Genomic DNA, 14,258 nt, shown 5'->3' with positions numbered 1-14,258 from the left:
CAGAAGGTAAAACGGGGCACACATGCAAAACATGAGCTTTGGAGGAAGTCAAGAATCCAGTTCCTGGCCAAAAAACCTATGTGTGATCTTTCAGACCTGACCAAAGACGGTTTTTACCTGGCAGGCCTCACAGCAGACAACTGCCCTCCCTACCTCCGGCTTGGGACGCAGCCAGTGCCCTGGCTTCCGAAGGGGGTTGCCGTCAAGGACGCCAGCCCCCTGGTGGCCACACGAACACAATCTGCTTTTTTCTGTATCCTTAGGCCAAAAACTACTATTTGGGCGTTTCCTTGCCTGGATACTTTTCTGTGCTCTACTGAAGATCCTTTTCTGCACTCTCACCAGGTACTCAGTACTTCTCCATCCCTGACCATCCCTGCTGCGCTTTCCTGGAACCCAGGATAGGACCACTGACTCCTCTTTAGCCGGTGACACTGCAGCTGAGCTTGCCTGGGGAGTCAGACTAGATCTAACACAGGAGTTTCAGACTTCTTGGAGAGTGTGGCCTAATTTAGAACACTTAAATACAGAGTCATATTCCTTTGGACTCTCTGTAAAAACAGAAGAATTTGACAATTTTTGTTTTTCTTTTCTGTTTCCTGTATAATCATTGGTCCACAACTCAATTGCCTATTCCGAAGAGTTTCACTCATGGTAAGATCTTTACCCAGGACTTCTTGTTTCATTCTTTGAATGTTTTGAGATGTTTAGATTTTTTTTTCTGGCTTTCTTTTTTATTCCCCGCCCCCCCCCCCCTACTTTTGGCTTTATTTGAGTATTCTCTTCATAGCTTTGTTACTTTGTAGAATTTTCAGTTAACCTTTTGCTTCCTGGGCTTCTTGTTTAAAAAAAAGACTTATTTTAATAGAAATGTTTGACTAATTTCCATCCATGTATTAACACATTTTGTATGTGTTTTCTTCTCTGATGTACCTCACATGTTTCTCTTTTTTTCTTCTTTTATCCTTTTATTTTATTAAGATAAAATTCGTATGCCATAAATTAATGGCTTTAAAGTTCACAATTTAGTGGCATTTAATATATTTCCAGTCTTGTAACACTGCCACTCTATCTAGTTCTAAAATGATACCCTCAAAGAAGACACTGTACCCATTAGGCAATCACTTCTCATACATTTTGTGACCTTTTTTGTCTGGTTTCTTTCACTTAACATAATATCTTTGAGTTTTATTCACACTGTAGCATATATCATTACTTCTTTCCTATTTATAACTGATTAATATTTCATTGTATGAGCATATTGCAGCTGTTTATTCATTCTTCCACTGAAGGACATTTGACTTTTGTGAATAATGCCCTCTTAACGTATGTGTACAAGTATTCACTTGAGCACCTGCTTTCAGTTCTTCGGGGTGTATACCTAGGAGTAGAATTGCTTAACTTTGTAAGAAACTATCAACCTGTTATTTAGAGCAGCTACTCCATTCTGCATTCTCATTAGCAGTATGTGAGGTTTCCAATTTCTCCCCATTTTCGCAAACACTTGTCATTTCTGTTTTTCTTATTATCACTGTTCTGGTTGGTGTGAACAGGTATCTCATTGTGTTTTGATTTGCATTTCCCTAATGACTTTTATTTTTTTGGGCTCCAAAATCACTGCAGATGGTGATTGTAGCCATGAAATTAAAAGATGCTTACTCCTTGGAAGGAAAGTTATGACCAACCTAGATACCATATTAAAAAGCAGAGACATTACTTTGCTAACAAAGGTCTGTCTGGTCAAGGCTGTGGTTTTTCCAGTGGTCATGTATGGATGTGAGAGTTGGACTGTGAAGAAAGCTGAGTGCCAAAAAATTGATGCTTTTGAACTATGGTGTTGGAGAAGACTCTTGAGAGTCCCTTGGACTGCAAGGAGATCCAACCAGTCCATCCTAAAGGAGATCAGTCCTGGATGTTCATTGGAAGGACTGATGCTGAAGCTGAAACTCCAATACTTTGGCCACCTCCTGTGAAGAGCTGACTCATTAGAAAAGACCCTGATGCTGGGAGGGATTGGGGGCAGGAGGAGAAGGGGATGACAGAGGATGAGATGGCTGGATGGCATCACCGACTCGACGGGCATGAGTTTGAGTAAACTCCGGGAGTTGGTGATGGACAGGGAGGCCTGGCGTGCTGCGATTCATGGGGTCGCAAAGAGTCGGACACGACTGAGCAACTGAACTGAACTGAACTGAATGACTGACGACTTTGAGCATTTTTCATGTGCTTGTTGTCCATTTATCTGTCTTCTTTGGAGAAATGTCTATTCAGGGCTTTTGCCCATTTTTAAACTGGGTTTTGTGTCTTTTTGTTGTTTTATTTTTAAGTGTACTTTAAATATTCTAGGTACTGGACTCATCAAATTTGTGATTCGCAAATATTTCTTACATTCTATAGGTTGACCCTTTCACTTTCCTATTCAAAGGTAATAAGGTTTTTACTTTTGATATAGTCCAAAATATCTATTATTTTCTTTGTTGCCCTTTTATATACTTTTTTGCACCATAATTTGCTAGGTCTCTTGGTACCATATTGGTGTTTGTTGTGGTGGTTTAGTTGCTAAGTTATGTTAGCCTCTTTGCGACCCCACAGACTGTAGCCTGCCAGGTTCCTCTGTCCATGGGTTTTCCCAGGCAAGAATACTGGAGTGGTTTGCCATTTCCTTCTGCAGGGGATCTTCCCAACCCAGGGATCAAACCTGGGTCTCCTGCATTGCAGGTGATCTCCTGCGTTGCAGGCTTATTCTTTACCAGCTGAGACACCAGGGAAGGCCTGGTACCATATTGTCATACTTCAAAACAACAGTCTGAGAGATCTTTTGTGTCTTTGTCTAAAAAAAAAAAAAAAAGTTTTCCTTTCTTTTTCTTCTCTCTAAACAACTAGCACATTTGTTCTAGTTTTCCTATTTTCCTTTTCCACCTATATTCTACTTTTTTTATCTTTTCATTTTAATCATTATCCTCTTGTTAGGTTTATCCAACTAAGGTTCATGTAATTTGTTTTCATTTTTAACTCTTCAAAAGAATTACCTCACTCATAGTCTATAAAGGTCTGTGCTATGGAATAATTCATGGTGGGAGACTAGATCAACACAAGTGTAAAGAAGGCCCTGAACTTACTTCCTCTTGCCCATGACTCTCCCCCACCCCCTGCACTTCATGACTTGCATTGACTTTCCTGAGATCTAATGAAGGAAGCAGGGACAGTGAGGAAAAGGGGAAGAAGAATGGAGCAAAACAGCCCGTCTCTGGTCACATGTTGCCCCAAGGACTCTAACCACTGGATCCCAAATCACCGACTCTATAAATCTGAATTTAATTTTTACAATGCCTTAGGGATGCAGGTACAAATATGGGTATAAGACAGACTCAAGAATGGATTGTGCATCATGGGGAATATAGCCAGTATTAATATTTTGTAATAACTATAAATAGAAAGTTACCTTTACAAATTGTTTAAGAAATTAAATATATAAAAAATTTTAAAAGGCAATAGAAAAAAAGAAATTAGGGCAGCTAATTGGTTGGGAAGGAGAGAAGCCGATGTGGTATTCTAACAGAATGGGTGGGATTTTGGGCTAGAACTGCCTTTGAAGCCTGGCTTTGCCCCCTCAGAGCCTCGTGCCCTGTCACACATGCTCCTTCTCAGCCTCTCCAGCCCTCAGTTCTCTCAGCCGCCTGTTTCGTTTTTCCCCTTAGCTGTGGCATTTTATAAGGACACAATAACATAATAATTGTAAAGCTCTGCATGTGGTAAATAGCCACCCAATGTTAATTCCACTTCATTATTTTATGATTCCTATCGCAAAGGGAAAGATCAGTGTATAATGAGATCATAATAACTTTGTTGAGGTCTGAAATGTTTAGGTTCGGTTTCTCTAAGATAAAACCATTATAAATGCAAAATATTTTACTCACAGGAAACTACAGAGAAAAAAAAATAGCCCTTAATAACCTTTTTACATGACATAATCTTATCAATTTCCCTCATCATCCCAAAGCTATTTTCTCCTCACTTTAACCCCAGTTCCTAACAAAGAAATCTAGAAACTTTACTCCCAAACAGAACTAGGGAAGAAAACACTCTTAGAACTCACATTAAGATAAACAAGGCAAGGAAAACAGGCACAGAGAGGCAAATACTATCAGAGAGGGGGATTAAAGGTGGCTGGTGTCATAAAATATTAAAACATGGTTCAATCAGAAATAAGATAAGTAAGCGAACTTAATTAGAGATACATATTATTATTTGACTTTAAAATACAAAATGAGAGATTAAAGCAATCTGACTGGGTGTGTAATCAGTGAGGAATAATATGTTAGAGAATGAGTCTGATGTTGTAATTGGTGTATGCAATTGAAATTAATTAATTTTAGTTAGCATACATGCATGCAAATATGAAATCAACAAATTTTAAGTATTAAACTCATAATTATAGTGGCACTGGCGTGTTGCTATGAAGAAGTGAGAGGCTGCCCCATGACATGGAGTCACCCTCAGCTATCATGTGCTGTTTCTGATCAAATCAGGAAGGCATTCTGTCTACAGGACGTGTGGGCAATTGCGATTATATGAAGTGCACCCACTCCTAAATTCTCTTTAATTAAAATTCAAGTGATGTTTTGCCTGTGTCAGATTTTCTTCCCGGTCACATCTCAAATGAAAAAGGGACTTAATTTTAATTAACACATCATTGCAGGTACTCTAATATTAATGTTCACTAAGCCTTTTATAAGATTCATTAACAACCATTTTGTGATGAAAGGACCCAGGAGGCAGATATAAAGTTGGGAGGCTATTTTTAGTGATTTCACTATTGATTTTACAAGATACTGAAGACAGAAGTACAGTGCCTTAGGATTCCATAGTTAGGACTGAAGTCAGTCTAATAAGTAAGATCTGTCTATTCCTCTTTCATATATATGACTCCATATATAGAAACAGAGAATGTTAAAGCATTGTCTGACCCGAAGTGGATGTTGATAGACACCAACATCCAAATGTAGTTGTCAAATAGTCCAAGCATCCAGAGAGGGAACAAAATTATGATAACTGGAATAAAATTTGGACTTATCAATTAATCCTAAAGGAAATTAACCCTGAATATTCATTGAAAGAACTGATGCTGAAGCTGAAGTTCCAGTACTTTGGCCACCTGATGTGAAGAGCCTGCTCATTGGAAAAGATGCTGATGCTGGGAAAGATGGAAGGCTGGAGGAGAAGGGGAGGACAGAGGATGAGATGGTTGGATGGCATCACTGACTCGAGGGGCTTGATTTTGAGCCAACTCTGGGTGTCAGTGGAGGACAGGGGGGCCTGGTGTGCTGCATCCATGGGGTCACAAAGAGTTGGACACGACTGAGTGATTAAACAACATTTAAAACTGAATCCAAATCTGTATGTTACAAAGGAAGATAGATTAATATATCCTTGGACCTTAATGTTGGTGACGTTTTCATGCATTATTCATCTGCCCCTAGCAATTCATTGCCCCTTGGCAATCTGAAATTATTAGGTTATTCATCTACACACTTCTATGATATTGTACCATCCACTACAGCTTTACTTATGACATATTCTCCTTGTTACTAGACTCCATCTGCTTGGCTCTAGTCAGACTGTTTTTGCCTTTAGTGGTACAACTTGGTACATGCAACTGAAGCCCCAAGACCACCCTCATGCATTATGACAGATAGAGCCGAAACTCCTCTCTGAACTCATGGCATATCCCTTCAACTTCAGTGACATCTCTCCTTACCGCAGCCTATCAGAAAGATATCAGAAAATGGATATGAACAAATCAGAAGGGGAGAAAAGGAAGTCAAGGAGAGAAAAGTAACAGTGGGACCTTCTAAAATACTTTTCTGGTCTTCAAGAATAGATGGGTACTAAAGTGCATCAGCTGAGTTTTATAGCTGCAGGGTAGTCAGCCTCCATGACAACATTCAGGATCTGGCTCTGGATCACTGACTTCCTTTTGACTTACGAGCTACTCCTGACACCAGATAGAGGGGGAAGAAATGGCTATCTGCTATGCCTTTGCCAATTACCTACTATTTCCTTGGATCACCACAATTACCCTGCTCAATGGGGAACAGTTTGTGTTTTAATTAATTAATTGTTTATTTACTTATATGAAGTAGTGGTTTATGTTGGACTTTCTCCTGATGTGTGTTTTTGACAGTTACTCTGGCTCAGGCTCCATCCATTTGGAACCCTCTACATCTTGGACATGGTCCTTCCTCGTGAATTTGGAAGGTTGTTGCAGTCACTCTTCCTTTGCTTCATGTAGAGATTTACTGTTCAGAATCCCTGAATTTCTGTAACTCACTTCTCATTTATCTTGTGAGGGAAAGGATTTGGACCACATGGTTTTAAGAAAAGCAGTAACAGCAATAGCAACAGCCAGAAACAGTGGGATGGCTTGCTGGACACATTACTCAGTGTCAAGGCACGGGGTGTAACTAGCGTTTCTATGGGATACATGGTTGTCTAAAATAGAGACTGTCTGAAATAGACACAGAGACATTGGTTTTTTTGGAAACTTCTTTGTGACATTGTACTAGTGTCAGGGTTCTCCAGAGAAATGGAACCAAGAGAATGTGTGTATATAAGTGAGTATGTAGATAGATAGATGGAATATGTATATATATACATATATATATATAAATATAGACATAGAATTAGATGTAGACACAAGTGTAGATGCTGCCAAAAATCTTGGTAAGATTTTATTTGACAAGATTTTATTTTATAGACAAGATTATTCTAAAACTTAAACTAAAAGGGTAAGGGGACTAGAATTTCAAAAGTTCAGAAAATGAAGAGTAAAGTGGGAGGAATTACTCTGACTGCAAGACTTATTATATAATATGTGTTTATAGGGATCAACACCTTGATCAATGGAAAAGAACAGAGAACCTGATAGCTTCACACAAGTGCTTAAAACTGTTTTATCTTTTAAAGTCTTCATTGAGTAGACTTCCTTGGGGGTCCAGTGGTTAAGAGTCCTTCTTACAGTGCAGGGGGAGCAGGCTTGGGGTTCGATCCCTGGTCAATCACATGCCATGTGGTAGAGCCAAAAAGAAAAAAGAAAAAAAAGTCCTATTAAAAGAAATGTCTTCACTGAGATACAGTGCACAACTCAATAATTCACGCATATGAAAGTACAGTGCAATGACTTGGTACATCCATAGATATGTATAACTATCACCACAATCAATTTCAATACATTTTAATCACCTCAAAAAGAACCCTATACCCATATATTTTTGCATCTTGTTCTTCTGCTCAATATTGTTTGTGTCATCCATGTAGTTGCTTAAGTGCTTGTTTTTAATTTCATTTGATTGCTGTATTGTATTCCATCCTGCAGATATAACCTATTTCCTCTTGTACTGGTGAACAAGTTTGGGGGTCCATTTGCTATGTAAATTTTGTATGCATATGTATGAGTTATTTATTGCTGCATAACAAATCACCTGCTTTGCCATATTCTATTGGTTGGAAGCAAGTAACTAGGCCAGGCAGCACTGGTGGGGGATGGGGGTGGGGATGACAGGCTCGTTTGTAATAAGAGATGGTTCTTTTTATAGGTTGCCTAGCACAGCATACTATACCTCTTTAAAAAAAAAAATGGAACCTCACTTTATGAATGTTTCTGCAAGGTTTAATGCCTGAATAATAGGGGTTTTGCAATAGAAATTTTGCTTAGCACTGAAAGCAAATAATCTCTAATCCTCTTAACTACCCTACAAGTATTATTATCCTCCTTGTCCAATTTAAGGAAGTGAGGCTCAGCAGGGTTGAGTAATTTGCCTCTGGGAATTCCGGTATCCACGAGAGAACATACTGCCTGCATCAGAACTGATGCTGTCAGCTGTTGCATGCATCATTTGATGCATGCTGTTTAAATATAATAATAAGCATTAGTGACTATAGAAGGTAAATATTGCTCTTGCTCATCTTAATTATGATGGTCACCCCCTGTCTCCACCAAATACAAGATGCCATTGAATGACTTTTTTTTTTTTTTAATTTTTATTTATTTATTTTTTTGTCATACATTGATATGAATCAGCCATAGATTTACATGTATTCCCCATCCCGATCCCCCCTCCCACCTCCCTCTCCACCCGATTCCTCTGGGTCTTCCCAGTGCACCAGGCCCGAGCATTTGTCTCATGCATCCCACCTGGGCTGGTGATCTGTTTCACCATAGATAGTATACATGCTGTTCTTTTGAAATATCCCACCCTCACATTCTCCCACAGAGTTCAAAAGTCTGTTCTGTATTTCTGTGTCTCTTTTTCCGTTTTGCATATAGGGTTATTGTTACCTTCTTTCTAAATTCCATATATATGTGTTAGTATGCTGTAATGTTCTTTATCTTTCTGGCTTACTTCACTCTGTATAAGGGGCTCCAGTTTCATCCATCTCATTAGTACTGATTCAAATGAATTCTTTTTAACGGCTGAGTAATAGTCCATGGTGTATATGTACCACAGCTTCCTCATCCATTCATCTGCTGATGGGCATCTAGGTTGCTTCCATGTCCTGGCTATTATAAACAGTGCTGCGATGAACATTGGGGTGCACGTGGGCTCTTTCAGATCTGGTTTCCTCAGTGTGTATGTCCAGAAGTGGGATTGCTGGGTCATATGGCAGTTCTATTTCCAGTTTGTTAAGGAATCTCCACACTGTTCTCCATAGCGGCTGTACTAGTTTGCATTCCCACCAACAGTGTAAGAGGGTTCCCTTTTCTCCACACCCTCTCCAGCATTTATTGCTTGTAGACTTTCTAGATTCATTCTAGATGTATTTCCAAGGGTAAAATATACTTCATATTGCCACATAAGAGTAATTTTATGACCTTTTGATTCTTGGAAATGTCAAAATATCATCTTGGAACCTATAATTCAATAATCTTTAGGTACTCCTAGCCAAGGAAAGTGCAATTATATGATTTATTGCAAAAAATAATACTAGTTCCGTGTATCATTGGGCCAGTCTAGCTGCAAACTGTACTGGCAATAACTTCTATCGGACACCTTGACAGAATAGTGCAGTGTATCTCATTGTGTTTTTAAAGTTAGAATAGAGCGGAAAATCTCTTTTTTCCCATATTTGTCATTGTTTTTGTTTTCTGTTTTAAGTGATGGATTCTCTTCTTATATAGGTATTCTTTAAAAGATGACTTAGAAGAATCTGGAATTAACAGCCACTTTTGGCATTACCCATCTTATTTCATTACCAATTGAAGGTTACAAAAGATTGAATGTAGTTATCATGGTGTATAAATATGCATTTTGCTTTTTTCAGCTTTCAGCACCCCTTCCTTCAACAATTTTGTAACCTCCTAGCTGTATGTTTTCATTTTCAATCTTATTGCTCCAATTTTTAATTTACTCATTTAGTGAATATTTGTTAACCTTCTCAGTGCTTGCTTCTAGTAATCTGTTTAAGATGTGTCTGATCACATCATTTCTCTGCTTGTTTCTTTCTTTCTTTCTTTCTTTTTAGGCCATGCTATAAAGCACGTGGGATCTTAGTTCCACAACCAGGGATTGAACCCATGCCCCCTGCATTGGGAGGACAGAGACTTAACCACTGGACCACCAGGAAATTCCCTCTTCTTGATTGTTTATAGTCTTCAGGACACAGTCCCAAGACTAGAATAGAGGGCTTCAGGCCCAACTGTTCATTCCATTCATGACTGTAAACATATCTTCATAACATAGCAAGAAGATTTTCTAATTCAGCTACTCCATCCCATTTTACTCCACAATGTTTTCCTTTGTCTTCTGCTTTCCTGACCTTGACACATGCCAATTTTTATTGTATTTTAAAACCCAGGCAAATTTTTAATTCCTTTTCATTTTTCCCCATAGTATTATGTGTATAACTCTTCTAACACTTTTTTAAACTGTTCAATTTTTGCCTAATTTTAGAAATACTCATGAACATATTCCCACCACAAAAGATTAAAATAGCATGTAAGCCAGGGTGTTCACCCAGATGATGGGGCCACCATTAATGGCACTGAAGTTCTGTTGGTCTCCACATGAATCACCCGGGTTCAACGCAAACTTTCCTCCACCTGTTGTGTAGCAATGATGAAATTTCTGTTTGGCGAATGGAACCTTTGCCTTCCGCTGTGCTTATCAGTTCATCTGCATCAGTTCAGTTCAGTCGCTCAGTCGTGTCTGACTCTTTGTGACTCCACGAATCGCAGCACGCCAGGCCTCCCTGTCCATCACCAACTCCCGGAGTTTACTCAAACTCATGCCCATCGAGTTGGTGATGCCATCCAGCCATCTCATCCTCTGTCATCCCCTTCTCCTCCTGTCCCCAATCCCTCCAAGCATCAGGGTCTTTTCCAGTGAGTCAACTCTTCGCATGAGGTGGCCAAGGTAGTGGAGTTTCAGCATCAGTCCTTCCAATGAACACCCAGGATTTATCTCCTTCAGGATGGACTGGTTGGATCTCCTTGCTGTCCAAGGGACTCTCAAGAGTCTTCTCCAACACCACAGTTCAAAAGCATCAATTTTTCGGCACTCAGCTTTCTTCACAGTCCAACTCTCACATCCATACATGACCACTGGAAAAACCATAGCCTTGACCAGACGGACCTTTGTTGGCAACGTAATGTCTCTGCTTTTTAATATGCTGTCTAGGTTGGTCATAACTTTCCTTCCAAGGAGTAAGCATCTTTTAATTTCATGGCTGCACAAGAAGACCAAATTGGCAAATGAATATTCTCAGATTATAATTTAGGGGACCATAAATATGTTTTGTGATGAAAATAGTCCTCTCTTAGCATCTAGGAACTTAAATTAGCCAAAATTATGGTTTTAGGGACAAGAAGCAAAAATTCTGTGACTTATTAGGTAGGTGAGTAGAACCTTCCTCTGTACCATGCTTAGTTGCTCAGTCGTCTCCAACTCTTTGCAACCCCACAGAGTGTAGCCCTCCTCTGTCCATGGGGATTCTCCAGGCAAGAATATTGAAGTGGGTTGCCATGCCTTCCTCCAGGGGATCTTCCCAACCCAGGGATTGAACCCATGTCTCCCGCATTGCAGGCAGATTCTGTACCATCTGAGCCGCCAGGGAAGTCCAAAAATATTGGAGTCGGTAGCCTATCCCTTCACCAAAGGATCTTCCCGACCCAGGAATCAAACTGGGGTCTCCTGCATTGCAAATGGATTCTTTATCAGTTAAGCTACTAGAGAAGCCCCCAAATCCTCCTATATCTACCCTAAGTTCCTGGACTTGTGTATTTTTTAGGGAAATGCCATCATATATTGGCCACTGGTTTAAAGAGTATCTCACCTTCTTTAAGGGCTTCCCTGAATAGCTCAGCAGGTAAAGAATTTGCCTGCAATTCAGGAGACATAGGAGACTCAGTTTTGATCCCTGGGTCAGGAAGATACCCTGGAGGAAGATAATGGCAGTGCACTCCAGTATTCTTGTCTGAAAAATCCCATGGACAGAGAACCTGGTGGGCTATATATAGTACAAAGGGTTGCAAAGAGTTGGATGTGACTGAGCGATTAAGCACACACACCCTTTAAACATATCCCAACCTATGCAGTTGTATCTCTCAACTGATAGCAGGACTATCTTTAATAGGCCATGTCACCATTGTATCAATCCAATTGCCTTTGGGTGATGGAACATGAAGAGACAAGTGAACACAATAGGTATTAAGCCCATCACTTACTTTCATGTAAAATGAAGTTCTCCACCATTGAAAAATAATGTGTGAATATGTCATTTCTGTCAATCTAAGGTGACCTGATAGAAAAACCTAGGACAAGGAAGACAAATTTGCATTCAGAAGATGTATCTATTTCTATAAGGACAGATTGCTTTTCTCGCCAGGATGGAAAATGTCATGTGTAATCAACTAGGTGGCTGGCTGGTCCCCCCTGCCCATCAGTGTTGGGAATGATGCTGTATTGGTGCTTGGACTGGACCTCTGCTATGGGCTTCCCTGGTGGCTCAGTGGTGAAGAATCTGCCTGCCGTTGCAGAAGAGCCGAGTTTGATCCCTGGGTCAGGAAGTTTCCCTGGAGAAGGAAATGGCAACCCACTCGTGTTGTTGCCTGGAGAATTCCATGGACAGAGGATCCTGGTGGGCTATAGGCCATGAGGTTGCAAAGATTCAGACACAACTTAGTGACTCAAGAGCAGCAACAGCATTGGCAATTTGCACCGTCAGTAGGTCCAGCAGTCAGGTCAGTGTGGTGAGGGGATTTCATGCAGGTTTCATACTACACGCAGCCTCTGCCACCACCCAAGTGGCTGCTGTTTTCATGAGTCCAGCAGGAAACACCTGGGATAGCTGAGGAAAGAGGCTTGCTGAAAGCCCCAGGATAAGTCCCATTGGATAAGTCCTTCTTTCCACCTCGATACTGACAGTGTGATTGACATCACACTGAATGCAACCTGTTAGCATTCTCATGTTATACAAATATATTTTCATTCTCTTCATATTCTGAATGGAATATCCAAGTGCTTCTTCCCTATACTTCCCAGGCATTCATTTTCCAATTTTATTTAGTGGCTATGGAAACTCAATCAGTTTTCTCTCCATTGATGTAGAGTTGATCTGATTATATAAGTCAAGTAACATCTTAGTAAGTTTCCCATCTGTTTCATTCCTATGGACTCTGTGAAATTCATACATCCTGAAAGTCAAAATGCTTTGATTAACTCTGCCCCTGTGGATTGTTGCCATAATTGCACCCACCTAGTTAGGGATGATAAAGTGCCACCATGTGGCATCTGCCACTCCAGGGTCATGTTTTTCTCACTAAAATAGAAAGCCCAAATTCATAACGTTGAAATTGGAGCCCAAGTCCCCCCCTGTATCTTCAGACTAAAGAGACTATGGTAGATAATCAGTCATAACAGAGGTTTTTAAGGATGCTGATGCCCCTTCATCAAAGTTTTTCTTTTTTTTTAATTGATTTAGTGAAGAGTTTCATCTGAGCTCCCCTGAGGTGTAGTCTATTTCAATGTTCCCATATCCCTCCACCTTTAAGATTCTTTCCCTATGGTATTCCAGAGAAGTTGTGGAATCTCAATCTTGTTGAATTTAGTACACTACTGAACTCAAGCTTCAATATACCAACTAAGAAACTTTTCAATCCAGCCCCTATATTTTGAACTCTCTTGTCTAAAATCCTCAGAGTCTCATTTCCACCAGTATTCCCCACATTCGTCCTAGAGTCGAATGTTAAGTGTCTCACTGGTTCAGCAGGGGTTTATATGACACATGTGCCAAGGGACCTTGGAGGGTAGTGCATTTTGGCTTAGAGGTGAATCAGTATCTTCTTGTGAAGAACTTGGCCCTGGAAAAGGTCATTGAATGTCTTCATGCAGTGGAGGCTGCTTTCCTCCTATGACAGAAAGGAGCTGCTTTTGCTGAGAAAGGGAGTTTTGCAGGTCAAGGTTCTCAGTTTCATCGGTGTCTGTTGAAATGTTTCCATCCTAAATATCAGTGAAAGTAAGTCACTCAGTCGTGTATGACTTTTTGTGACCCCGTAGACTGTAGCCCTCCAGACTCCTATGTCCAATTTTCCAGGCAAGAATACTGGGGTGGGTAGCCATTCCCTTCACCAGGGGATCTTCTCGACCCAGAGATTGAACCCAGGTCTTCTGCATTGCAGGCAGATTCTTTACCATCTGAGCCACCAGGGAAGCCCAAAGTAGTAGACACCCAAACAGGGACTTGAACCCTGGACCTTCAGATTAGAAGTCTGATGCTCTACTGACTGAGCTATCTGGGCAAAGTGAAGGTGTTAGTGGCTCAGTCATGTCCAACTCTTTGCATCTCTGTAGACTGTAGCTTGCCAGGCTTCTCTTTCCTGATCCCATTTATTCCTAAATAGGTGACCTTAACTTTAGCGTATATAACTGACAAAGGCAGTGGAAATGTGTTGATGGATAGATGGATAGATAGATCGACCTATAGAAATCTCTGTCTCTCTCTATCTCTGTCTCTCTCCTGCATGTATTGAAAGAGAAAGAGAAGTTCTGAAGATCGATTAGTGATAATATATAATATATTACTGTCAGCATAATCATTTCATAGGGAAAGAAGTAGAATGGTATTTTGGATGAGAATAAATAATAAAAATAAAACTGGGAGAGAAAGCCTTTGTGAAAAGTGACAGATGGGGATCAGAAGTGGTTTGTGTTAATAGGATAATGATCTTTTCATAAGTTAATGATTTTTTAAAAATTATTTTG

General features: G+C 40.1%; 1 non-coding gene across 1 annotated transcript; it reads right to left on the bottom strand.

Moving 5' to 3' along the window:
• Positions 1 to 13,722: 13,722 nt before the first annotated feature.
• TRNAR-UCU lies at positions 13,723 to 13,795 on the bottom strand. Its single transcript has one exon. It is a non-coding gene; the product is annotated as a tRNA-Arg (tRNA).
• Positions 13,796 to 14,258: the final 463 nt, after the last annotated feature.

The sequence above is a fragment of the Cervus canadensis genome, chromosome 22, assembly GCF_019320065.1.
Source record: "Cervus canadensis isolate Bull #8, Minnesota chromosome 22, ASM1932006v1, whole genome shotgun sequence".
In the NCBI taxonomy this organism is placed as follows: domain Eukaryota; kingdom Metazoa; phylum Chordata; class Mammalia; order Artiodactyla; family Cervidae; genus Cervus; species Cervus canadensis.
The sequence above is the reverse complement of the archived record's forward strand: the minus strand, read 5'-3'. Positions and strand labels throughout refer to the sequence as shown.